This window comes from Nelumbo lutea, chromosome 3 (genome assembly GCF_056320005.1).
Source record: "Nelumbo lutea isolate HS-2025 chromosome 3, American lotus-T2T, whole genome shotgun sequence".
In the NCBI taxonomy this organism is placed as follows: Eukaryota; Viridiplantae; Streptophyta; class Magnoliopsida; order Proteales; family Nelumbonaceae; genus Nelumbo; species Nelumbo lutea.
In genome coordinates this window covers 81,220,470-81,248,097 of record NC_142686.1, presented here as the reverse complement: position 1 = coordinate 81,248,097, position 27,628 = coordinate 81,220,470, and the positions used below count along the sequence as shown (strand labels likewise).

Genomic DNA, 27,628 nt, shown 5'->3' with positions numbered 1-27,628 from the left:
AGGAGAGACTATCAAGAATGGAAGGAGAAAAACTCCCTAGCCCGATATTACATCATCGCTTCCTTGGACAACCCAATACAGAGGCAGTTCGATCAGATCAAACTTGCCAAGGACATATTGGACAGCCTAAGGATGATGTATGAAGAGCAGAATCGTTCTACTCGACAAAAGGTCTTGAAGCAATTCATGACCACTCAAATGTCCAAGGGCCCACAAGTTCACGACCATTGTCTTCGGATGATGGGTTACATCAACGAACTGGAGGCTCTTGGATCCGGGCTAGGCCTCACAATCCAGATAGACGCTATCCTTAATTCTTTGCCTCCTTCCTTTAATCCATTCATCATGAACTATAACATGAACAAGCTGAATGTCAGCTTGCAAGAGCTCAGCAATATGTTGCAAAGATCTGAAGAACTGATTAAAAAGGATGAGCCTGTAGCTATGCTTGTTGAAGCTAGCAAAACGGGCAAGAGAAAGAGGAAGGCAAAGAAGCCTTAGAGGAAATCCACCAAGGGCAAAAGGCAGAAGACAAAGCATCAGATGCATGTCACTTCTGCAAGAAGACCGGCCACTGGAAATGGAATTGTCCTGCCTACCTGGAATCCAAGAAAGGTAATTTTGAAACTTGTGTTACAGAAACCAATTTATTGGTAGCTTCTGCATCCTGGTGTATTGACTCCGGGGCTTCAATTCATGCATATAACTCACTGCAGGGGTTCAAGGTAAGCAGAAGGCTGAGTGAAGGAGAAGTCACTCTCTACTTGGGGACTACTGCAACTGTTGCAGCCGCGGCAATAGGAACCGTGGAGTTAATTTTTAGAGAAGGAAAAATTGTACTCAAAGATTGTCTTTATGTACAAAACTTAAGAAGAAATTTGATTTCTGTTTCAAAACTATGTGCAGATGGTTATTTTGTCTTCTTTAGTAATACGATTACTATTAAAAGAAATAACATATTCATCGCATACGGGTCTACGTCGGCTAAAATCCCCAAGAAGAGAGCCCGTGATATAGTTAATCCCACGTGCCTGTGGCACTACCGACTTGGCCACATCGGTGTTGACCGAATCACAAGGTTGGTAAAGGATGGTCCTTTGGATTTTCTAACTGTAGAAGATCTTCCCACCTGTGAGCCTTGCCTACAAGGCAAGATGACAAAACGGCCATTTGACGATAAGCCTGAAAGATGTACAGGCACACTTGACCTAATACATACTGATGTGTGTGGTCCCCTAAATGTTAGGACACTGAATCAACACATGTATTTCTTCACCTTCACAGATGATTTCTCACGATATGGTTACGTGTACCTAATGAGACACAAGTCTGAATCCTTTGAAAAGTTCAAAGAGTTTAGACAAGAGGTCGAGAAACAGTTGGGGAGAGAAATTAAAGCCCTTCGATCTGATCGAGGTGGCGAGTATCTCTCTGACGAGTTCAGGGACTACTTAAAGGACAATGGGATAGTATCACAATTAGCTCCTCCTGCTACACCACAACTTAACGGTGTTTCAGAGAGGAGGAATAGGACCTTATTGGATATGGTCTGGTCACTTCTCATACACTCAGAGTTACCCACATCCTTTTGGGGTTACGCATTAGAGACTGCGATCTACGTGCTGAATCGGGTTCCAACCAAATCGGTTCCGAACACTCCATATGAACGTTGGACCGAAAAGAAACCAAGTGTTAGACACTTGAAGATTTGGGGTTGTCCAGCACAAGTTAAAAGAACGAGTGCAGACAAGTTGGAATCCAAGACCAGTCGTTGCCTATTTGTAGGCTACCCAAAAGGCTCTGTAGGTTACCTTTTCTATGACCCAAGTGAGCAAAAAGTGTTCTGCGGTCGAAATGCCCAGTTCTTGGAGACCGATTATATCCTGGACACCCATCGTTAGGAAATTGTTCTTGATGAGGAGAGCTCAGGAGCAGTGGGAGATGTCCCACAAGTTCCAGGTAGTGACTAACCTAGAAGATCCACTCGGGTATCCAGGCCACCAGTCCGTTATGGTTATGACCAGGATAGTTACCTGGTGGAAACCTTGAATAGTGAGGAGGATCCCGTGACTTACGCGGAAGCTATGTTGGACATAGATTCCCAGAAGTGGGTGGAGGCCATGAGAGCAGAGATGGACTCAATGGAGACCAATGGAGTCTAGACTCTAGTAGATCTGCCCTCCGGGGTAAAAGCAATTGGTTGCAAATGGATTTACAAGAGGAAGAAGGGCCCCGATGGTAGGGTTGAGACCTTCAAAGCTCGTCTGGTGGCGAAAGGGTACACTCAGAAAGAGAGCATCGATTATGAGGAAACCTTTTTGCCTGTGGCCATGCTTAAATCCATTAAGATCCTGCTAGCTGTAGCAGCATACCCTGATTATGAGATTTGGCAAATGGATGTCAAAACTGCATTCCTGAATGGAGATCTTATTGAAGATATCTATATGCAGTAGCCGCAAGGCTTCATAGCTGCGGGTCAGGAAAAATGGTATGTAAACTTAATAGATCTATTTATGGACTTAAGCAAGCTTCTAGAAGTTGGAACATCCGTTTTGACTCTGCCGTCAAATCATTTGACTTCGAGCAGAATCCGGATGAACCCTATGTTTACAGGAAGTACAGTGGAGATAAGGTTACCTTCTTGGTTCTGTATGTAGATGACATTCTACTCATTGGGAATGATGTAGGAATGTTGACTACGGTAAAAGTATGTCTTTCACAACAATTCTCTATGAAAGATCTTAGAGAGGCCTCCTATATACTGGGTCTTCGACTCCATTGAGATAGATCGAAGCGGATAATAGGATTATCCCAATCTGCCTACATTGACAAAATAGTCAAAAGATACAGCATGGAAAACTCCAAGAAAGGAAATGTTCCTTTCAGGCACGGAGTCACTCTCTCCAAAAAGATGTCTCCCAAGGCTTCTGAGGAGATTGATGGCATGAAGGACGTTCCCTATGCCTCTGTCGTAGGGAACATCATGTATGCCATGCTGTGCACTCGCCCTGACATTGCTCAGGCAGTGAGTGTAGTAAGCAGATTTCAGGCCAACCTAGGGCAGGGGCATTGGACTGCTGTGAAAAACATACTTAAGTATCTTCGAAGGACAAAAGAGTTACTACCTTTTTTCAAGATCTTTTCGTAGCCTAAACAACATTATCAGTGCATTACGGAACATAAGCAGCTGGATTATTTGGGGTAAGATAGGGGAAGAATCCTCATCCTTCTTCAGTCGTTCAACTGAAATTGCATTGATCCTGCTTAGGCATGGACAATATGAAGCTGTTGAGGTTAATATCTTCTTACATTTTGTACTAATATTAAGATCTATGTATTATTGAAGCTTTAACTAGAATTTGTTTTTTTTTTTTTGTTTCTTTAAGAACCTATTTGCTATTGTTGATGGACATTCATGTAAAGAAAGGATACCCCAGAGTGAGTGTCCAGGGCTCTGATGGCATATGGTGCATGCACCATCATCTTTTGGGGTGCTGCCTTCTTGCACAAGTGCAATGTGGATTACAAGGAACTTCAAAAGAAAGGAAAGTTCGTGAAGCTGTTCGCTGTTTTTTTAGGTGCTAAGTTTTATGCATTTTTACTTATTTTGAAATGATCCTTGCTAGTTCAGTGGTTAATTATTTGTGTTACTTTTGTTATGTTTCAATTGTGGTGCTGTTGTTTACTTTCTTGTGCATACAAGTGTTTGTGGGGACTAACAGCTTTTCAAAATTTATGTTTTGTTTTTTTTTTATCATTAGTTATTGTCTTAATTATAACACCAACAAGTTGATGTGCTCTTAGAAATTTGTATAATAGAAGGGAGCATATCTACATGTGTAATCTTGATTAACTTAATGAATTTTACAGGTTTCTAAGAATGGACTATAAAACATGGGAATGATAACCAGCTTTCCCTGATTTTAAACCTCCGATCTATTGCAATAAATATGCAGTTAAAATCCTTAAAATTCTTTAAAGTTACTTGGTATTTAGGTTTCATTTTGTAAAATGAAACTGAACTCCTAAATCCTAATATTAACTATTTTCTGGAAAGTTAAAATGTTGAATCTTAGTAATTATATGACCTGAAAATTCTCTTTGGTAATTTAACTAAAAAAGTCATGATTTGTGGAAATTAACATTTTCCTCGAAACCTAATTGGTAAACATAAATCACTGAAGTCTTGAAATCAGCGTTTTGTCATATTTTTCCCATTTTATTTAAAAAATTAAGGACTTTCCTTAGGCAGTAAAAAATGTATGAAAATCTAGTGAATCTCATTGTATAATTGAATAATTAAGTAATTATTGTCATAAAATCGATTAATTAAATGAATCTATTTGTTGATTATATTTAATAAATCGTGTTTGTCTTGTCCATAACTAAGTCTAACTCAGTGGTATTTGTTGTAATCTGTGTAGTGGCAAACTGGCAATAGATTTGATATTCAGGTAGAGGAAAAAAGAAAGAGAAGAAATAGAGGAGATTTAAGGAGGCAATAGATATAAATACCAGTTTATCCCTAATCTGTATTAATTTAAGAAGAGTACACTGACCATAATAGTATTACCATAATGTATTAGAACATTAGATTGTTACTGTACTTGTAAAGACTTCCCCTCAAGATGGTATCTGGATATCTTACACACACAACCTGGAGTGAACCTCATAAAGTGATGATTTCCCAACAGCCTTGGTCAATACACTATCCAATTGATCCTCTTTTCTTACAAAAGGCAAAGATATCTCCTTTGCTGCTACCTTTTCTGAAATAATATGCCCAACAACTTAATTATCTTTGGTTCAGTCATGCTGAACAAGATTGTGGGTAACACTGATCACATCCTTGTCACAGTTGGGATTCATTGGTTGCTTCACCTGGCATCCCATTTCTTGAAGTAGGGTGTTCATCCAAAGCAATTTACATACCCCATAGGTCATTGCCATGTAGTCAGCCTCCACACTTGACTAAACAACAATAGAGTGCTTTTTACATCTACTAAGATTTCAATCTGCATTACCGAAATTTGTCTCTTAGGTTGGAAATGGGTCAACAATAGAGTTTTGGGAAGATGATTGGCTAGGGATTGTAAAATTCTGTGAATTGTGCCCACATTTATATCAGTTCAATTCAAGAGAGGGTGGTGTGGTGCCCAAAATTCAGAAGACATTTGTTGGATTTGCATATTGAAGAGTTTGTGATATGCTTTCTAATTTATAGTCAGTTGAGTTATAGGGTGAAAGGTGGGACTTGAGATTATGGAAGGAATCTAGCAATGGAAAATTTTCTGTCAAGTCTTTCTATTAAGTTCATTTGAGAAACCAGGTAGAAAGATTGGAGGTGAGAGGCATATAGGGAAACCCTATCCCACCTAGGGTGGAAGCTTCTGCACGGATGGTTGTTTTGGATAGTATCTTAACATCGGATCATATTAAGTAGAGGTTTTCAGTTAGCATAAAGATGCTACTTATGTGAAGGAGTTGAAAGTAATGTCCTACATCTTTGCTTTGATTGCCCTTACTCAAAATTCACATGGGGATTTTTCTATGGTCTGTTTAAGACAAGTGTGGGGGATCCTAGGTCTCTGGCAGACAATTTTGCTTGTTGGCCTTCAATGGTAGGAAATACCAAAGTGAAGATTATTTTGGACTTGCTTACCTTTTGCTATTTTCTAGGAAGAAAGGTACAGAAGATTAGTTGCAGGCAAGGCCGGAGGATGGGACCAGATTACTCTATGTTGAAAAAGAACAATGGAAATGTGAAATATGTGAAAATATAGCATGATATTTTATGAAATGATAAAGGAAGTGTAGGACACCTTTTTAATTATTATCTTCATCCAAATCATTAAATAAAGCTGAAATCTAAGGTTATAGGCAAAAAGAATACATTATGAAGTGGTTCTGAAAACCTTAAGAGTCAAAACTACATTCTAGAATGAGTTCAAGAAAAAATCAAACTCAGAAAATTTAAATGACTCTATAGATTAACCAAATAATCTATTAGGAGAAAAATATGTGAATAGAAGAACCACATAGAAAGGCCTACAGCCTCCTAATCAATAAGAGAGTGAGATCAATCAACTAGTTGAATGTCAAAATGAATAACATCATTAAGAGAAAAAATAGTCGTACATTTACTCTGGAATTAACTTAAGAGATCTGATTTCAAGAGTCCAACACTTCACATTCACAGTACAAATGAAACACTAGTAGGTTTCACCTCACCAGTTGATCACAAGCACCAATAGTGATGGTTTGAACCATCAGACCACACTTAATGGAGTAGTCCAACCAGGTCTGATTCTCTGGATTTTGTGAAAAATCAGAGGAACAGAAGTTTGAACCAAGAGGGAAAGGAGTAAACGAATTAGATTACCTAAATCCCTGCTTTGATACTGTGTCAAGAAAGGACAAAAAGGAGAACTCCAACAAGACAAATATAATGTAATAAAGGAGCTGCTCCCTACTCAATGTGTGTCATAAAGGTCCACAATGAAATGCTTCTATACTTTTCCAGTGATCCACAAACATACTGATAAAAGGCCATCCTAGCACTTTGCAATCTTGAATGGATCTGCTTCTTTCCGTCATTTAATTTGCATAGTTGGCTGTAAGTTTTTTTTTTTTTTTTTTTTTTTGTGGCAAACAAGTTGGACATGCAAAAAGCATATGCTGGATTAGAATGGCCATTTATTTTGGCTCTTATGACTGAAATCAGCTTTTGCAATGATTGAATCCATCTGGTTCAGCAATGTATCTCTTCACAGATCTTCAGCTTCTTAATCAATGGAGTGGTGAAAGGTAGAATTCAGCTGGGCCAGGGAGTGCAGCAAGTCGACCCCATTTCCCCATATTCCTAATGGTGGATCAGTGTTTGTCATGCATAATCACAAATGTAGTCTAGGATGGCTATCTTCAGGGGATCAAGCTAAATATACATGGTCAGACCCTTTGTCATCTGTTATTTGTCAATGATACTCTCATTTTCATAAAAACTGATTTCCAGAATTTTGCGACCATCCAACACATTCTTCACAGCTACTTCTCCATGCCTGGTCAACTACTTCTCCATGACTGAGAAGAGTCATTTCATGGATGATGAAGATTCTTAAAGCTAGAAGGGAATCAAGATGCCTTGGTTTGCCCATTGACTTTCGTAGTGAAAAACGAACTTTTTTCTCTGCCATACAGGTTGAGAGACCCTTATCAGGTCGGTTGTAGTTGCCTCTCCTATGTTCGCTATGTCCCACTATAACATACCAAAAGGGATTGGTAAAAAGCTAAAGAGGAGTTGTGTTAATTTCCTTTGGGGGTAGAAGTCTTTGGAGAAGGGAATTAAATGGTTGAGTTGGAGGAATTTGGCTAAGCCCAATGGTTGTTGGTGGGGCTTGGGTTTTAAAGATATGATCTTGTTCAACAAAGCCCTTCTTGCTAAAGTTGGAGAACCCTCATATAGGGTAGAGAAACTATAAGGCCTGCCCTTATTTGGCACATAGGAGACAGCTCGAAGATCAAGATTTGGCTGAAATCATAGATTTCATCTTTACTAGTCTTCAAAACGACATCCGCCTCAACTAATGATCTCAGATTCTCGATGGGCATATGTCCCGTCATCTCATCCATGATACCCCCCACCAGTGGAGTGTTGATAGACCAAGGTTTAAAATGTCGATGTTGGTGGAAATGTCGGTCATCCAAATATAAGAAACATGTTGGAAATGTCAGAAATATCGTATGGAAATATTGTAAAAGTTATTGACATGGTGGGAACATTGTAAAATATGCAAAATATAGAATTATATCTTATGAAATAATGAAAGAAAGCATATGCACACCTTTTTAAATTATTGTCTTGTTCCAAATCATTAAACAAAGATAAGAAACTAATGTTAAAGACAAAAGAATACATTCTGAAGTTGTCTTGTAAACCTTAAGATTCAGAGCTTCATGATGGAATGAGTTAAGAAAAATTTTAACTCATAGAAAATGTAAATGGTTGTACTAGATCAACTAAATAATCTATTACACAAACAAAAACTAATATTTAACTTCGTGTTTGAAATGAATTTTGAGCTAGCTCCAAGTGGTAATCATGTAAGTTAGGCGGACGATAACATGGTTACTTCACTTGTCTACAATATTGTGATCAACTTATGTTATAAACTTATAATACTATCCCTTGGACTCCATGTAGTACTGCTAGTGTTCACTGGGGAATATGTTGATTCTAGTAAAATTTCATGTTGCTACCCATGGAAGTGGAAATGGAAATATGTTGTGGAAACTCTCTTGAACTCCACATAATGCTGGTAATGTTCATCAGGGAAATATCAATTCTGGTAAAATTTCGTGCCACTACCCATGGAAATGGAAATATGTGTGGAAATTAGTTACATTTTTAAACCATCTGATAGACTGTGACTTCTATTCACCGGCCACGGGGTCCAAGAAATTATTAAAATCTTTCTATGCTCATCTGTCATGGAGGATAAGGTAATTTGGGCCCCAACCAAAGATGGGTGGTTTTTGGTCAAATCTGCCTATTGGCTATTTTGAAAGGAGGAAGATCAACGGAGACAAGTTGAGACCTTGGTGGTTGTGCAAGGAGGGCTTGCTTTCTGTTCAGATGCCAGGCTGACTGCTTATGCTTTTGTGGGAGTTTTTTTGGGTTTTTTTTTTCTCTATCTTTGTTCGAAGTTGGTTGGGTGAATCTTAATGTTTGGAAGTTGTATGGTTATTGGGTTCTATTATGAGGTTATTGAGGTCTGATTGATTGGTCCTTTGGGTGTGCTGCTTCGGGTGATGTCTTATCACCTTTCTCTTGTATTCCTTTACCTTTTTCTAATGAAATTTTATTTATTCTCTTCAAAATAAGCATAGTCACTTGTCAAAAAAAAAAAGCATAGTTTTCAAGGTGCCAAGGTGAACCTATGATAGCTTCATACTTCATAGATTTTTTAGTAATCAGCCGTAATCTTTGACTAATAATTATCATAATCCTCTTGAAATAAGTATAAACCTCATGCGAAAGCATAGAAAATCAACTTATTTATGAGAAGAAAAAGAAGCAAGAAAAGAAAATACAGAAATTATATGGGACGGACCCTTCTTTTTATTCGAGGGAGAGAAATACTAATTATTATTTGATATAATATATAATAATAATGATAATTCCTTGATTGATCTTCTGTGCTGATTGGATAAAATCTCCAAGTTCTTCTTTACTTGTCAATATAGGTTTGAAATTATAAGGGTTGATGTCTACATCTCTAACTTCTGTGTTGATTGAACCCAAACAAATACAAAATTAATAAAAAATAACTGGTATAATAATTGTAAAAATATTGAAAACCCTCAAAACGAATAATTTAATATACTAGTATGTTTGTGATATTATAAATGTCATAAAATAAAAATTATAAAAATACTATGTAGTGTCTTATACAAAAATATGTAGGTAAGTACGACATTTGGAGATATTGGGGATAGGTAGAAAAAAGTTCATCTAAAATGAAGTTGGTGCAGGAGTACTTAGCGGTGCAAATGGTAATATTGTTGCTATGTTCTTGGGTCCAGTAGATGTGGGGGTTCCATTAGAGCTGAATTCCTTGCTTCTTTACAAGGAGTTCAGATGGGCTACCATCGAATCCTGCTTGCACCTGGGTTGGGGGATGGGCTACCCCCCATTGTGTATCCCTTCAAAAGAAATAAAAAAAGAACCACTTTTTAGCTTAATCTTAAGAAACCAGCAATTACAAAAAATGGTGAATCAGGATTTTTTTTCATAGCTAATAATTATTGGAATTGTTAGAAATAGTAAGTTCAAAAATTACAAAGGAGTAATTGGAATTGTTGGAATTGTTAGAAATAGTAAGTTCAAAATTATTGGAATTCTATGGATTCTCTTCAATCTCAGCTCCAACATTTATGTGGTGTTTCCCTAATCAGATGTGTATTACACAGTTCCAGTTTCTTGTTATTAATTACTATAATTTGTTTTCATCTCAGAGCATCATCAGGACAAGGAGCATTACAAGCTTTACAGAGTTTGTCCTTTCAAACAGGACTGTCAAATCTTGATCATAGTGAGTTCAGTGAAAAGAATTATTTTTACTTTCTGTGTGAAACCGGTATTTTGTAATGATTTTTATTTTATTTTAATTTCTCATTTCTCATCTTTTTTCTGCCTTTGCATCAGCCTGGAAGCTTCTTTATTATCAGTGGGCAATGCAGATTTTTGAGCAATATAATATGAGTGAAGGTGCTTGCCAGTTTGCTCTTGCTGCACTTGAGCAAGTAGATGAAGTTCTTGGTCTGAAAGATGAGATCTGTGATGGGGATCCTTTTAATGAACCTGCAATAACTATTAGAGGGCGATTTTGGGCAAATGTCTTCAAGTTTACTCTAGATCTTCACCGCTATTATGATGCATATTGTGCTATAATTTCAAATCCAGATGACGATAGCGAATACATCTGTCTTAGGCGTTTCATAATTGTTCTTTGTGAGCAGGGCATCAGTAAGGTTATCCATTGTGACATATTTGGAAGTCTTCTGTTATTCTCTATTGTGGTTTGTAATATGCTTTTTGTTCTAGGACAGCTTCCTCTTTGAAGTTTGCCTGAGGTAAATTTGATAGAAATTTAATACATGGCAAATACCCATTGAAACAGATATCATATATTGCTGAGTGACTATATAAGCTTCATCTGCATATAAAACTCAGCCTGCTGCTTGTGCATCTTATCTGATTTTAGTATGATTAGAAAAATTCATGATTCTACATGATAAATTTACCATTGTCCTCTTATGTCTACGCATTTCAGCGTTTGATTTTGTCAATCACACCAGGATCCACTTATCCAGCTAATCAATATTGGCTCTACCCTTATAAGTGGGCTTGACATTATCATCTTCCCTATATATTGTATTGATTAGCTATGATAATGATACTGTGCCTCCTACCATGTAAGGATTTTAAAGCACTTTGACATGTCATCTTCCCTAGTATGCTTGTTAAGATAGTGTATTATCATATCTATTTAGTGTGTGGCTGTAAATTCATTTGTCCTGACATGGGTATAGAACCCACACAACATCCTACTTTGACATATAGAATTTTCCATTATTAACTGTTGCAGACACTTTGTGATGGACAACTGCCATTTATTGGGCTAATGGAAAAAGTTGAGCAAGAGCTTGCTTTAAAGGTATGCCCTAGTTGGAGAAACATCATTTTTAAGATGTATTCATTTTGGTGTTTTACCATTATTCTCTTTCTGATTTTTTTCAAGATTGATATCATTTAACTCTTCAGGCAGAGCGGTCAGATGTTGCAGCAAAACCAAATCCATACAAGTTACTTTATTCTTTTGAAATGCATCGGCACAACTGGAGAAGGGCAGCTAGTTATATGTACAGATATACAACTCGCTTGATGAATGAAGCTACCCCGAAGGATGACCAACTTTCCATAGTTTTTGCATGAGAGGCTGAATGGATTATCTGCAGTTATCAATGCCTTGCATCTTGTTGGTCCCACATTTTCTTGGATCGACCCTCACATTGAAGGCTACTCTTGTTTGGATGAGCATTATCCACACAAAAGGGCCCGTACATTTTGCAATGAGAACTGTAGGTTTTTGTATTTCAACATGGAACTACTTTTATTTCATTGTTTTTAAGCGGTTAGTTGCACAACATACAAGAAGGATTTTGATTAGCTGTAATTATTGTGTTGGAAATTCTTTTTCATTCATGTTCTTATGGTTTATATTGAGTAATGATTGTTGTCCATTTTTCAGCTGTTACCAGCAATGATGTTCAATCACAGAAGGTATAATATAATATTGATATTGAAAAGCTGGAAAATGAGTTTGTTTTGACATTGGCACAGTATCTACTTTCATGTGCGAATGCAAAATCAACATTTACAGGTGAGGAGTTAAATGTGGTATTTGCATACATGCATGTGTTAATGAGTGGGTCTATAGAGTTGAAAGGAGATTGACCATAAGGAAAAAAGGGTTGTACATTTCAAGCATCACAACATTTTATTTTTACAAATATAAACTCATTTTCTTTGCTGCATTTCTCTTTTTCTTTTTCAGGAAATCAAAAACTCCCATCAGATATAGTGGACCTGTTGATTCAGACAAATTTATATGATATAGCATTTACAATTCTTCTGAGATTTTGGAAGGGTTCAGGATTGAAGAGGTGCAACTTCGTTGTGCCATTCTGTTACGTAAAGTTTTTCCTTTCTTGAAATATAATAATGGTGTCTTTTTGTAGTGAATTGGAACGAATCTTTGTTGCTATAGCACTGAAATGTTGTCCAAAAGGAGTAATTTCCACATTTAGTGGGTAAGACATGGTTTTCCCTTTTCTGCACCACTCCCATCCCATAAATAAAAGAAAAAAAAAAACAAAAGAAAGACCTCATCAGCCAATGAAACATTTATTCATTGCTTAATTTGCTTATCTTCCAGGAAAAGTTTCAGAATGCAAGGTCTTGTTCTGACCTCATCAGCCAATGAAACATTTATTCAAGGCGCATCTCTATCTCAGCAGTCAAGTGGGAACTTCCAGTGGGAACAACTCATGATTTATCTTGTGCGTTTGTTTTGTCTCAGCTTATTGTTATATCGTATAATATGACATGTTGCTTTGGTTTACCGTAGAGTTGTGATTTCATTGTGTGAACTGCAATTTGGGTTGTTCTTCCCATCATTCTCCATGAAGTTGATATTTGCTGTTAGCATTTCTACTATTGTGTCTATGTCAAGATCCTATATTGAAAATTCATCAATGTGTTGGAGGCAAATTAGAGTGCTGATATTCAGGCTCAGTTTTGGAAGAGTACAAATACAAAACAGTGCAAATACATACAAAATACAAGGTTTTACACTTGTATTTGTAGTCTTTCCAAACTGAGCCTCAGGTACAATAAAGTGATGATGTTATTCTTTTTTTTTTTTTTTTTTGAGTTACTGTCATAATTTTATGAGAAAGATATGAAAAAAACAGTATGTATAATGATCATCATGTTGCCCTAGTTCCCCTAGCCACTGTATTCTTCTTTTCACTCTCCTTCAGGTGATATAGTCCCAAATACATAGAGATTCTTTTAACTCCTCCTTGTTTGTTTCTTTGTCTTCCAACATTATTATTGTGGATGACAAAGATTCCAATACCCTCTGTTGCTGTATTCCTTTCTCACTTGCCTTTTGTGTACTGTGATTATAGCTTTGGTTGTTCCTACAAGCCATAAATCCAGATATTGTAAGAGTAACAGTATAGTTCACCATATTAACAGTCAGGTATGGAAAAAAACCTTATTACTTGTTAGAACCAGATAAAAATATAGAAAAAAGCAGTAGAGTAAGATTTACCAGACTGAGCGAATTGTAGAGTTAGAGGGCTTCACTTTGAGAGGGGCCACTGAATTGGCTAATGAGTTAGCTCATTCTTTCCAAAGTAGGCCCAATTAGGATCTGGGTGTGAGGCACTGATTGGTCAACTTGGGGTATTTCTAGAGTTGTTTTTACATTTAATTCTGTTCCTTTCTAGATATTAGCTTTGATTATTTTAACCAGTGTAAATCGGTATATGGTGCAAATTTTCTGCATTATAGACTATTTTCTATGATTATAAGATATCATGCATTTGTGCTATTTCATGTGTCTATGTGTCTCTGATTACTAATTTTATTTGTTTTCCACTTGATTGTACACAAACTTCAGGAAAAATATAAGAAGTTACACCCAAGGTTACCGGTAATTGTTGCAGAAACACTTCTGCATACTGATCCTCAAATTGAATTGCCTCTTTGGCTAGTACACATGTTCAAGGTATTTCTTTTTTCTTATGGATTAACAGTAAACAATTTTAATTTTCAGAACACGAAGATAGCCATAACCATATTCTCGATTGAGTACCCTTAAGATGAAAGATAAGATAGCACTGCAATGGTTTTCTCTCCTTTTCCTTTCTTGAAGCTTGTATTATTGTCCTTGCATGCCTATATACTAAGGTGCTACTTCAAAATGTATGTCTAGTATTCGATGGTAGCTCACTACAGATCCAAGGGTATACAGATGTCGATTTCCAGTCGGATCCAGATGATAGAAAGTCTACATCTGGGTATGTTTTCATGATAGGATCGTGTGATGTTTGCTGGAAAAGTAGCAAACAGGGGTCCACTGCAGACTCCACGACCGAGGCCGAGTACATTGCCGCAAGTGAGGCTGCCAAGGAAGCCGTGTGGATGAAGAAGTTCGTTCACGAGTTGGGAGTAGTTCCATCCAGCACATCACCCATCCCATTGTTGTGTGACAACAATGGAGCTATTGCTCAGGCTAAGGAGCCACAAGCCCACTCGAAGTCGAAACACATCGAGAGGAAGTACCATGTACTGAGGGAGATTGTTGGTAGAGAGGACGTCCTGATTCAAAAGGTAGCGTCAACAGAAAATTTGCAGACCCATTGACAAAGCCACTATCACAAAAAGTGTTTGAGAAACACGTGGAAAGCATGGGACTCCGGCTAGTACCTGATTGAACCTAAGTGCAAGTGGGAGTTGTTAGACAGTTTCGTATGCCCTTAGCTTCAATCAAATTGATGTACTTTATGAGTTTATTGTAAATGAATAAAAGTTCACATTTGATTCATGTTCCCTTGGTATGTTTCTGTGTAATACCCCTAAACTGAACACTTAATGAGACTCGTGTTATTATAGAATGTTCACAGCTAGTGGGTCGGTCTGGGGAGACCTATCCTAACAAAGCTGACACTGTGGTACCACCAATTCGGTTGGGGTAGCTTGTCTCAACTACCGGGGTGAGATCCTAGGCACATACAATGTGAGATTAATTGAATCTTTGAACTGGACCAGATTTCCAATATTGCCCTAGACCTTGGAGATTGATGGGCAAAACTGAAAAGTTACACCCAACCCCTAGACTCGATTATGATACTACACTAGGTGTCGGATTGGGCTGTCTTTGATATACCAATCAATGAGATCCTTAGCAAGGGTCAAAACCTGGATATGTTGGGATAGTCTGAGAATTCATCTGAGTGGGTGATCATAGTGACAGGATCAGCCCCTTTGTCGGACAAAGGTAATGATCAGGGATACACTCTCACTAATGGAAACCAAGACTGCCGGCAGTCGATTTCAATCGTTGAGATTTGTTTTGCAAAATATATTTTATATGAGATATAAAAAGTATATATATATATATATATATATATATATATATATATATATATATATTATGGTTTTGAAATGTTTGCAAAAGGTTTTAATTCTAGGGATCCATACTTGAGAGAGTGCAACACTGTTCCTTACAGCCGAGGGAGAGGTCCTCTCTTGTTGGGCAGTGTATGATCATTATGGGCTGAGAGGTTAAGTGTAAGGCCATTGAGGATAATACCTGATGGAATAATCTTGCATCTGCCCACAGTCCCTGGATGTTACAAGGTGGCTTGGCCCGGGGACCACTTAGGGTAAGTGTTGGGCCCATAGAGCCTATCTGATGGGTTTCAGGGGGTGCACTCTCCATAACAGTGTATTCGGCCAGGCCTTGTAACAAAGGCTGGGCTGAACCCATGTGGCTGATGTGTAGATCAATGTTTGGGTCCCACGCCATACAAGGAAGCCTAACTAGGCAGCAGTTTGGAAGGCTTAATGAATACATAACCCTAAATGGGCCTTAAGCCCATTTCGAACTGGGCTAATTTGATTAGTCTTTAAGGGGCGAATTCTGAGATAAGATTAGCTGATAGGATTGGGCCCACACCCTATCCACTCAGAGAGTCCAAGATCTAAATGAGATTTAGATTTGGAAACTTCTTAATTAGATTAGGAACTGGTTGATCTAATCTGCAAATAAGATAAGGATTATCCCTTATCTTAAAGGGACTTCTAATCCAGATATGATTTGGGTTAGCAACTCCTAATGGGATTAGGAGCTGATCCCTTTAAGTCTATAAAAAGAAGAGGGGGCGGCAGCCTTTAGACACAACATCCAATTCAACAGACAACCAACGGTCTTGTCTTTAGAGCTGAGATCACAGAAGAGAGAATTCTACACCCTGCAAATTCTCTTTAGCCGCCTCCTTCCTGCAGCCGCCGCCTTTTGCAGTTCGATCTCCATTGCTTGGGAAAAATCAAGATTGGATCTTGATTCCAATCTTTTGGAGAATAGATTGGTAGGAGTTATATTCACAAGTCGTCCAAGTGATTCTTGGGAAGAATCAAGTTCTTAGGAAGGACACTGCTGATTCTGCTCCACCTTGCACTGCGCCATCTTCAGTGGGAGTAGATTTTTGTTTCTACCTTGGGCGTGAACACCTCCATTGAGAGATATTGTTTCTCTATATCAGGTATTATCTCTCTCTCTCCTCCTTTTGGTTCAAATCTGGTTCAGTTTATGGTTCAAGAATGATCCTTGAAAATATGATTTTCTAAATAGGGAATTTGATTTTCAGTTGAAGGGAAAGAAAAAATTTTTGAAATTCGCTCCCTTTATTCCACAATCTTGGGCGTCCATATGATGGATTTCCTATCCCTTCACCATCAACATTGCTCACAACCCAGTGCAACATGATAGGACCAAGCATATTGAAGTTGATCAACACTTCATTAGGGAAAGGGTTTCTTCAGGTGAAGTGTGTCTTCCTTTCATCACATCTGAAGGACAGTTGGCAGATTTTCTTACCAAAGGCATTCCCAAGGCAAAACTTCAGCATGATACGAGCAAGCTTGGCATGATTGACATCTATGCTCAGCTTGAGGGGGAGTGTAGAGAAGATGGGCCGAATGGCCCATAGGTTGTTTATTCTTCTTGTTATTTTGGGCCCATCCTGTCAATGTTAAGTTATTTTTTAAGTTCTTTGTAAATTCTGCCCAACTAAGGGCCTCCTTGTAATTACTCAAAAATATCTCATAAAACAGTGTTAGAGGGCTTAGATAGAGACTGTTTGAAAACTCTTCTCAGAACCCTCATTGCCGAAACACACGTCTCCTCTCCTATCTTCAGTTTCAACATTATGTTAGGAACAAAACAGGGGCTCCACCCCCTTATTTTTCACTCTTTTCTTATCTACAATCCCCCATTTTTTTGGTATGGATGCTAGCTATGGCATTTTATGTTTTATTTGAATGATTTTATTGCTAATAGCTAGCACACAGGTATGTTGGTTAGTATAAAAACCAATAGTGTAGCTTAAGAGGGGTAGGGATATATATTTTATACCTTCAAATTCCATTGCCTAGGCGTCGCCTAGGTGCCCGCCTAGTCACCTAGGCGACTGAGTGCCCTGTGGTCGCCTGGGTGCCTTGACAACTATGACTCGGAGGTGATGGTAAGATGGTTAAAGGAAGACAAGACTATAATATATGGCGGGCTAAGGACATCAATTTTTTTTTGCATAAAAAACTGCCAAACCAGTAGCTTTTAGCATGGTTGCAATCACAAAGGGCATGAAAGATTGTGTCTGGACAAATGGACAAACTTTGCAAATGGGACACAAAGGGATATCAACAACACCTTTTGCATACAAATTTTGATTAATTGAGATGACATTCCAGATTATTGATCAAAAAAAGAGATGGCATTCCAGATTATTGATTGAAAAAAGAGATGGCATTCCTGATACACTTCCAGACAAAAGTCGTTTTTGGCTCAAAAGGAATGGACCACAGAAGCTTCCATTGCCTTTTATTAAGCTATGTTGTGTGTTTTCTTGTCTTCATTAACCATGGATGTAGCTATAAAATAAGCAGAGCAAACCAAGAAACATTTCATAGAGTTTGGACCCAAGTAATTTCATTCTCCCATCTACCCATAAAAAACTTGATTAAAAGAATTTTCTTAGTGTTAAGTTTTGTAAAGTGCTTTTAACAACAACCTGATTCCATGTTTGATCATTTTCATTTATGAGATCCTTCAAACGAGTTGGATATCCCGGCCCCAATCTACAATCCATAATTTTGAAACCCTCAACCATTGGAAGCCATGGATCTTCCCATAAGATGATAGAAGAACATTTATAGGCTAACAAGCATCTCTAATGATGCAGGAAATGTTCAATGAATTCTTTGGGAGAGATAATAAATCCAGGTCTGAACTCAACTTTTATTTCTTTGGTGCCTAAGAAATCTGATGCAGTCCATCATTGAGAGTTTAGGCCCATAAGCTTGGTGAATAGCTTGTATAATAAAATAATTGCTAAGGTTCTCTCTTTTAGGATTGAGGTAGCTCTCCCTTCCATTATTTCACATAATCAAGGTGCCTTTGTGAAGAATAGGCAAATCACTTATCAATTCCAATTACACATTTGCAATTTGTAGATGACACAATTTCATTTTGTGAGGGAGGGAATAGAAGGTGGGCTAGGAACATCAAGTTAGTGGTAATTTTGAACAAATCTCAAATATAAAAGTCAACTTTGATAAAATTTGTATTGTGGGTATTAATGTAGAAGAGAGAGAGATGTTAGAATATTCTAACGTTTTGGGTTGTGAGGTGTCTCAATGGCCATTGAAATACTTTGGTCTATCTTATGGGGACAATCCAAAGAAGAGTAGCTTCCGGGATCTTGTTGTAAAAAGATTTTCTAAAAAACTTGTCTCATGGAAGAGACGAAGAAGGTGGAGAAGAGGAGTGTTTGGAAGAGAATGACTAAGGAGTTGAAGCTAGGAGAAAATAGTAGCGAGGACAGGGAAGGAGCATGAAATTATTAAGTTGGACCATAAGAGGACTGAGGGAAGGAAGAAGAAGGGCCCAGGTAAGGAACCTGATTAGAAATCTTAAACTAGAAGTAGTGATGTAGTAGGAAACAAAATTTGGAGAACTTTTGAGTTAGAAACAAAAAATGAAATTTGGGGGGAAGAAGAGGAAGAGAGGGTGGATCTTAAAGCGCTAGGGCTCTCAGGGGGTAGGGTTGGGAGCTTGGAATTAATTGTAGCTATTGTGGGTAAAGTGGTCATAGATTGGGTATTAGTCCATAGTTGTCAAGGCGAAACCTAGGCAACGAGTTGCCCTTGGAGGGTCGGCTCACCTAGTCGCCAAGTAGTTTTGTGCACTGGGTTATAAAATACTTGTATATTTTTAATTTTTTGACATTATAATTATAAAATAGACATTATTAAACTAGAATATTCATTTTATGTGTTTATATACTAACTCCCTTTTATTATTTCTTATTTTGTTAGGGTTTAATCAATGCAAACATTGCTAACTACTGTATTGAACCCATGGTTCAAAGTATCGATACACCTCTGTGTATTGGCAGAGGTGTATCAGTACTTATAACGATACTCCCCCTATTTTTTTATTTATTTGGTTTTCAATTTCATTTTTAAATATATATATTATTTAAAAAAGTGGGTCCTTGAAAACACCTATAAATAGGTATCAGGACCCCAAAGATACAATACAATACACTCGATACGGGCTGTATCGTATCGAAATTTTGATCCTTGATTGAACCCTCAAAATCCTCAAAACCTGAACCAGTAAGCAAGGGAAGAACTTAAAATTTTGTCTAATAAACACATTTTCTTCTAACACATCTTCTTCTTCTTCTTCTTCTTCTTCCACCTTTTCTTTTCTTCTTTCCTATAACAAAAGTAGGGGTTCAACCCCTATATTTTTTGAATTTTCTTTCCTTTGTTCTTTTTCTTCCCATAAAATGTTGATTTTTAGACTTAAAAATGAAGTTTATACTTCTCTTGTGAAAATTATGAATAATTGTTAAGGAAAGATGGTTATGGAACCTAGGAAACTACCCTAGGATATATGGTTTTACTTAAAAAAATCCATCGCCTAGGCGACTAGGCGACAAGGCATCCCCCTGTCACCTAGCTTCGCCTTGGCGCCTTGAAAACTATGTTCTTCGGTCCCATACTTCTTCCAGTTTAGTTGTCCACTGACGAACTCCTTAAGCCATTCAATCACTTCAATGGCCTTTTGCAGCATAGTTTCCTTCTTTGCTTCCCTAATCTTCAAGCTCAGCGCACCCCTGATTCTCATTTCTTCAAATAAGAACTCCTTAGCTTCAACCTTCAAAATTCTCCTCCATTGGCCAGTATCCATGGGCCTATTCTCCTTCATCATGCAGAACCTCCAATCTACCAGATTGTACATCAGTCAAGAGATTGATAATTCATAGTAAAAGATTAACACTTGAATACATAGTTAAAGCATCTATTTGGTAAATGCATACTTATTCAAGTCAACAAGAAACTATGTAGCATGAAGAGTGTCATTATTGTTAGAATGCTAGAGTGTGTTCGGCTGATAGGGTCTCCTATTAGCCCATTCTTATGTTAATTTTATCTTATAACTAGGCCTTTGCTAATGGGCCTAATCCTGTTTATGTTTTAAGTATTCTGGTTGTCCCATTACTAATCAGGGGTATACCAGTAATTTTATTGTACTTTGTACTTCACTTATATTTAAATAAAGGCCTGGTTGACTGCTAACACAGTTCGACATTCTCTGCATCTAAGAAGTTCATCCTCTTCTTTACTACTTCGAGTTCAGCTTCTCAATTTACATGGTATCAGAGCATTAGCTCCTTCCTGGTTTCAACCAATGCACTATCTTCTCTTGCTGCCTTCCTTCATCTTCTCCTTTCTTTCTGGGTTGCTGCAGTGAAGACCTAGGAGTGTAAGGGAACTCAGCAAGTTCGAACCTAGGGTTTCTCTTGGTTGTAGGACTCAAGGGAAGTAAGACCCAGAAGTAGATGTCCTACTAGTTTTTTTTTTTAGCAAGTAGTAGCTATTTGGATACTAAGAGAAGTCTGTACAAGACAGACCTAGTTGAGGATTGATTCCAGCAGTCCTAGCACTAGCCGAAAGGGGGAGGGCTTCCTCTACAGTTACAACTTTAGTGCTCTAGCCAGATTTGTGCAGAACAGTGGTAAAGACAAAGCCTCCTCTATAGTTGCAGCTTCGGTGCATCAGCAAGACCTTTACAGAATTGTGGCGACTTTAGTTACAGATGATTTCCAGGTCGGTTATCAGCCATTCTTCTGGTATCAGCACTACTTCTGCTCTGTGAATTGGTTCAGATACAGACCTTCATTTGCTACTGTACCTGAACTGGTTTAGTCTTAAGTGAAACCTATCTGGTGTGATACCAGCACTGTGAACCCTGTAACCACTTCGGCCAGCCCTAACCAGAACCACCTACAGCACTGTGAACAATCTCTTTGACCGAAGTGAAAGAATGGTAGGATCCATTTAATGGACGCCATAAAGGTTGCGGAATGGGTGGGCGAATTTCAAAAATTTCCTACCTTCTCTCAACTGGGAATCATATTCCCTAAATTTAGAATACAATATTCAAGGATCCTACTTGAACCGTAATCAAACCAGATCTGTACCAAAAGATAAATGGGAGGAATATACCTGATCCAGAGAAGCAGTATCTCCCAAAGTTGGTGTTCACGCCCAAAGAATGCTCCAAGATCCGTTCCTGCTGAAGATGACACAGCTGTGAATGGAACAGAACCAGCAGGGTGCGTCCTACACATTGAATCCTTCACAAGAATCCTCTGGAAGTACTAAACACTGAATCTTTTTCAGTCTTTCTTGCAAGACTGATGTCAAAACAGATTTCTTGACTTTCTTTTCTGCAAAGATCTAATCTTTCAATGGCAGATGGCGGCGGCAGGAGGAGATCTCCAAAACGAAAAAGGCTGAACTGCTTTTTCTATTTTTCTGGAGAGTATGAATGAGATCCTATCTCAATCGCAGGAGATATCCTATATCTCTTCAAGGTGGTTCGAAATATCCTCCTTTCTTCTTGATTAAGAAACCTCCTTTTTAGGAGTTATCCCAATCCACATCAGTATTTGGATAGGGGATAATCTTAATCCTTTCTACAGATAGAGTTAGCTTACTCCTGATCTTATCAGGAGGTTACCAGATTATATCTAATTTGAATTTGGTCTCTAAGAGTGGATAAGGCTAAAGGCCCAATCCTTTTACTAACTTTAATCTCAAATTCGCCCCATGGATGGGTGATCATATCAGCCCACCTCGAAATGGGCTTTTGGCCCATTAAGTGTTCAGTGTCTAATTACTTTCCAATCTGCTACCCAGTTGGGCTTCTTTGTATTGCATGGGACCCAAGCATTGATCTACACACCAGCCACATGGGTTCGGCCCAGCCTCTAAAACAAGGCCCAGCCGAATTCACTGAAAAACTCAATGAACCCATTGAGTCCATCATATGGACCCTATGGGCCCAACACTTACATTAAGTGGTCCCTGGGCCAAGCCATCTTATAAAAACCCAGGGACTGTGGGCAGGTGCAAGATTAGCCCATCAGGTATTATCCTCAATGGTTTTACACTTAACCTCTTAGCCCTTAATGATCAAGCACTGCCCGACAAGAGAGGACCTCTCCCTCGGCTGCAAGGAACAGTGCCGCACTCTCCTCTCACATGGATCCCGGGAATTAAAACCATTTGCAAACAATTCGAAACCGTACATACATATATAAATATATTAATTTTGCAAAACAAAATTCCAACGATTGAAATCAACTGCTGGCAGTTTGGTTTCCATCAGAGAGAGTGCATTCCCGATCATTACCCTTTGTCCGACAAAGTGGCTGATTCTGTCACTATGATCACCCACTCAGATGAATTCTCAAACTGCCCCAACATACCCAGGTTTTGATCCCCGCTAAGGATCTCACTGAATGGCATATCAAAGGCAGCCTGATCCAACACCTAGTGAAATGTCATAATCGAGTCTAGGGGTCAGGTGTAACTTTCCAGTTTTGCCCATCTATCTCCAAGGTCCAGGGCAATACTGGAAATCTGGTCCGGTTCAAGGATTCAAGTAATCCCATACTGCATGTGCCTCGGGTCTTACCCTGATGGCTGAGACAGGCCATCCCAACACTTGGTGGCACACCAGTATCAGCCTTGGCAGGATAAATCTCCCCAGACTTATCCAACGGCTGTGAACATTTAAAACTAACATGAGTCTCTATAAATGTTCAGTTTTAGGGTTTTACACAGAATTAAACCAAACAATATGAATCAAACATGCACTTTATTTATTTCCACTAAATAACAAAAGTACATTAAATCAGATTGAAGCTAAGGGCATACAAAACTGTCTAACAGCTCCCACTTGCACTTAGGTCCAATCTGGTACAAGCCGGAGTTCCATACTTTCCATGTGTTTCTCAAACACCTTCTGTGTCAGTGGCTTAGTCAATGGGTCTGCCACATTATCCGCTGATGCTACCTTCTGAATCAGGACGTCCCCTCTACCAACGATCTCCTGCAGTACATGGTACTTTCTCTCGATGTGCTTCGACTTCGAGGAGCCCGAGGCTCTTTAGCCTGGGCGATCGCTCCATTGTTGTCACACAACAACGGGATGGGAGATGTGCTGGATGGAATCGCTCCCAATTCGTGTATGAACTTCTTCATCCACACGGCTTCCTTGGCAGCTTCACTTGCGGCAATGTACTCGACCTCGGTTGTGGAGTCTGTAGTGGACCCCTGTTTGCTGCTTTTCCAACAAATAGCACACGATCCTATCATGAAAACATACCCAGATGTAGACTTTCTATCATCTGGATCCGACTGGAAATCGGCATCGGTATACCCTAGAACTTGCAGTGAACTACCATCGAATACCAGACAAAACTCTTTTGTCCTTCGAAGGTATTTGAGTATGTTCTTAACAGTAGTCCAATGCTCCTGCCCTGGGTTTGCCTAGAATCTGCTTACCACACTCACCGCCTGAGCAATGTCAGGGCGAGTGCACAACATGGCATACATGATGCTCCATACGGCTGAGGCATAGAGAACGTCTCTCATGCTCTCAATCTCCTCAGAAGTCTTGGGAGACATCTTCTTGGAGAGAGTGACTCCGTGTCTGAAAGGAACGTTTCCTTTCTTGGAATTCTCCATGCTGTACTTCTTGACAATTTTGCCAATATAAGCAGCCTGGGATAATCCAATTATCCGCTTCGATCTATCTCTATAGAGTCGAAGACCCAGTATGTATGAAGCTTCTCCAAGATCTTTCATGGAGAACTGCTGTGATAGCCATACCTTGACCGAAGTCAACATTCCTACATCATTCCCAATGAGTAGGATATCGTCCACGTACAACACCAAAAAGGTGATCTTATCCCCACTGGACTTCCTGTAAACACAGGGCTCATCCGGATTCTGCTCAAAGTCAAACGTTTTGACTGCAGAATCAAAACGGATGTTCCAACTCCTAGAAGCCTGCTTAAGTCCATATATGGATCTATTAAGTTTACATACCATGTGTTCCTGACCAGCAGCAGTGAAGCCTTGCGGCTGCTGCATGTAGATATCTTCACTAAGATCTCCATTCAGGAACGCGGTTTTGACATCCATTTTCCAAATCTCATAGTCATGGTACGCTGCTACAGCTAGCAGGATCCTAATGGATTTAAGCATGGCCACGAGCGAAAAGGTTTCCTCATAGTCGATGCCTTCTTTCTGAGTATACCCTTTCGCCACCAAGCGAGCTTTAAAGGTCTCAATCCTGCCATCGGGGCCCTTCTTCCTCTTGTAGATCCATTTGCAACCAATTGCTTTTACCCCGGGGGGCGGATCCACTAGAGTCCAGAGTCCATTGGTCTCCATTGAGTCAATTTCAGCTCTCATGGCCTCCACCCACTTCTGGGAGTCTATGTCTAACATAGCTTCCGCATAAGTCACGGGATCCTCTTCACTAGTCAAGGTTTCCACCAGGTAACTATCCTGGTCATAACCATATCAGACTGGTGGTCTGGATACCCGGGTGGCTTTTCTAGGTTGGTAATTACCTAGAATTTGTGGGACATCTCCCACTGCTCCAGAGCTCTCCTCATCAAGAACTATTTCCTGACGATGGGTGTCCAGGATGTAATCGGATTCTAAGAACTGAGTGTTTCGACTGCAGAACACTTTCTGCTCACTCGGGTCATAGAATAGATAACCCACCGAATCCTTTGGGTAGCCTATAAACAGGCAACGACTTGTTTTAGATTCCAACTTGTCTGCACTTGTTCTTTTAACGTGTGCAGAACAACCCCAAATCTTCAAGTGTCTTACACTTGGCTTCCTTCCGGTCCAAAGTTCATATGGTGTTTTCGGAACTGATTTGGTTGGAACCCGATTCAGCACGTAGATAGCAGTCTCTAATGCGTATCACCAAAAGGATGTGGTTAATTGTGAGCGTACGAGAAGTGACCGGACCATGTCTAACAAGGTCCTATTCCTCCTCTCTGAAACACCGTTGAGTTGAGGTGTAGCAGGAGGAGCTAATTGTGACACTATCCCATTGGCCTTTAAGTAGTCCCTGAATTCGTCAGAGAGATACTCGCCACCTCGATCTGATCGAAGGGCCTTAATTTCTCTCCCTAACTATTTCTTGACTTCCTGTCTGAACTCTTTGAACTTTTCAAATGATTCAGACTTATGTCTCATTAGGTACACGTAACCATATCGTGAAAAATCATCTGTAAAGGTGATGAAGTACACGTGTTGATTCCGTGTCCTAACACTCAGGGGACCACATACATCAGTATGTATTAGGTCAAGTGTGCCTTCAGATCTTTCAGGCTTACCGTCAAATGGCCGCTTAAACATCTTACCTAGAAGGCAAGGTTCACAAGTGGGAAGATTTTCTACAGTTAGAAAATCCAAAGGACCATCCTTTACCAAACTTGTGATTTGGTCAATACCGATATGGCCAAGTCGGTAATGCCAGAGGCACGTGGGACTCACTGTATCACGATTCCTTTTCTTGGGAATTTTGACCGACGTAGTTTCGGTTAAGTTAGTTTACAGAGAAGGATGTAGAACATAGAGACCGTTTTCTAGTTCCCCGCATGCGATGAATTTATTATTCCGTTTAACAGTAATCATATTACTAAAATAAACAGTATATCCATCAGCACACAGTTTTGAAACAGAAATTAAATTTCTTCTCAAGTTCTGTACATAAAGACAATCTTTAAGTACAAGTATTCCTTCTTTAAAAACTAATTCTACGGTTCCTATTGCCGCTGCTGCAACACTTGCAGTTGTTCCCAAGAATAATGTCACTTCACCTTCACTCAACCTTCTGCTAACTTTGAACCCCTGCAGTGAGTTACACGCATGAGTTGAAGCCCCGGAGTCAACACACCAGGAAACAGAAGTAACTAACATGTTAGTTTATATGACACAAGTTTCGATGTTACCTTTCTTAGATTCTAGGTAGGCAGGACAATTCCTCTTCCAGTGGCCGGTCTGCTTGCAGAAGTGACAGACATCAGATGCCTTGTTCTTCTTCTGCTTCTTAGGATTGGTAGCCTTCTTCTGAGGCTTCTTTGCCTTTCTCTTTTTCTTGCCCGATTTGTTAGCTTCAGCAAGCATAACTACAGGCTCATCCTTCTTGAGTAGATCCTCGGCTCTCTGCAACATATTGCTGAGTTCCTGGACACTGACATTCAGCTTATTCATATTGTAGTTCATTGTGAACGCATTGAAGGAAGAGGGCAAAGAATTGAGGATGGCATCCACTTGCGTGCCAAGATCTAGCCCGGATCCAAGAGCTTCAAGTTCGTTAATGTAACCCATCATCCGAAGACAATGGTCATGAACTTTCTGCCCTTTGGTCATCTGCACGGTCATGAACAATTTCAGGACCTTCTGTCAAGTAGAACGGTTCTGCTCTTCATACATTGTTCTTAGACTGTCCAATATGTCCTTGGCTAGTTCGATCTGATCGAACTGCCTCTGTATTGAGTTGTCTAATGAACCAACGACAAAGCAGCGGGCTAGGGAGTTCTTATCCTCCCACTCTTGGTAGTCCCTCCTACGGGCCTCAGAAGCCCTATCACCCGGACGTTCCGGTGCAGGATTTTTCACCACCTTGTCTAACTTTTCGGAAGTTAGGACCAGCATAATATTTCTGTACCAATCAGCATAGTTTGGGCCCTTAAGCTTGTTATCGTCTAGAAGCTTTGCAAATTGACCATTTGCCATTTTCTGATAAAATAGCAAAATCATTAGTCCACAACCTTAGTTTGATTCAAGTTACCTACATATATATGGCTTTTAATCTATGTTCCATTCCCATTTGTTCATCTCTGAGATTTCCCTCCTTTCTCAGTGACGGAGACGACGAAATGTCTCTGGAAATGTGGGAAATCACATGGGGTGCGTGAAACCAACTGTTTCAGCTGCATAACCTCACCACCTTTCTGTGAAAGATCATATCCACTCATCAAATGAGTTTCCCTTTGGCCTCTGTCAGACAAGGTTCAGAGCCGTTTTCAGGTAAACCTTTCTGTCCAGTGAGTGCTTACCCATCATATTCAGGTTACGCCAAGGTACCGTGAGAGAGTTCCCATTTTCTGGTGAAGCCCCTCCCACATCGATCTATGACGCCCCTATCATCTTATGAAACACTCTAATAGATCCAACAGCAAATGGATAGCCCAATTTTATGGTGTGTTTCCTCATTACTGAAGGACCCATCATTGTGCTAATGACGGAAGGCCTTTAGAGAGTCCATCACATGGGTCTCCCTATCACAAGCATTCATATTTGCTGGAGGGAACGAAA

The 27,628-nt window shown here is 39.3% G+C and overlaps 3 long non-coding RNA genes and 1 pseudogene across 3 annotated transcripts; 3 read left to right on the top strand and 1 right to left on the bottom strand.

Moving 5' to 3' along the window:
- The window catches only part of LOC148865965 (WD repeat-containing protein 26 homolog), a 117,624-nt pseudogene that overhangs the window by 55,380 nt on the left and 34,616 nt on the right, over positions 1 to 27,628 (bottom strand).
- Positions 3,441 to 10,329, top strand: LOC148865968 (uncharacterized). The gene is made up of 3 exons (XR_016109666.1): positions 3,441 to 3,578; positions 10,015 to 10,091; positions 10,205 to 10,329. It is a non-coding gene; the product is annotated as an uncharacterized LOC148865968 (long non-coding RNA).
- On the top strand, positions 10,502 to 11,468 carry LOC148865967 (uncharacterized). Its single transcript, XR_016109172.1, has 3 exons — positions 10,502 to 10,530; positions 11,148 to 11,216; positions 11,324 to 11,468. It is a non-coding gene; the product is annotated as an uncharacterized LOC148865967 (long non-coding RNA).
- On the top strand, positions 12,110 to 13,866 carry LOC148865966 (uncharacterized). Its single transcript, XR_016109618.1, has 4 exons — positions 12,110 to 12,225; positions 12,301 to 12,372; positions 12,498 to 12,621; positions 13,752 to 13,866. It is a non-coding gene; the product is annotated as an uncharacterized LOC148865966 (long non-coding RNA).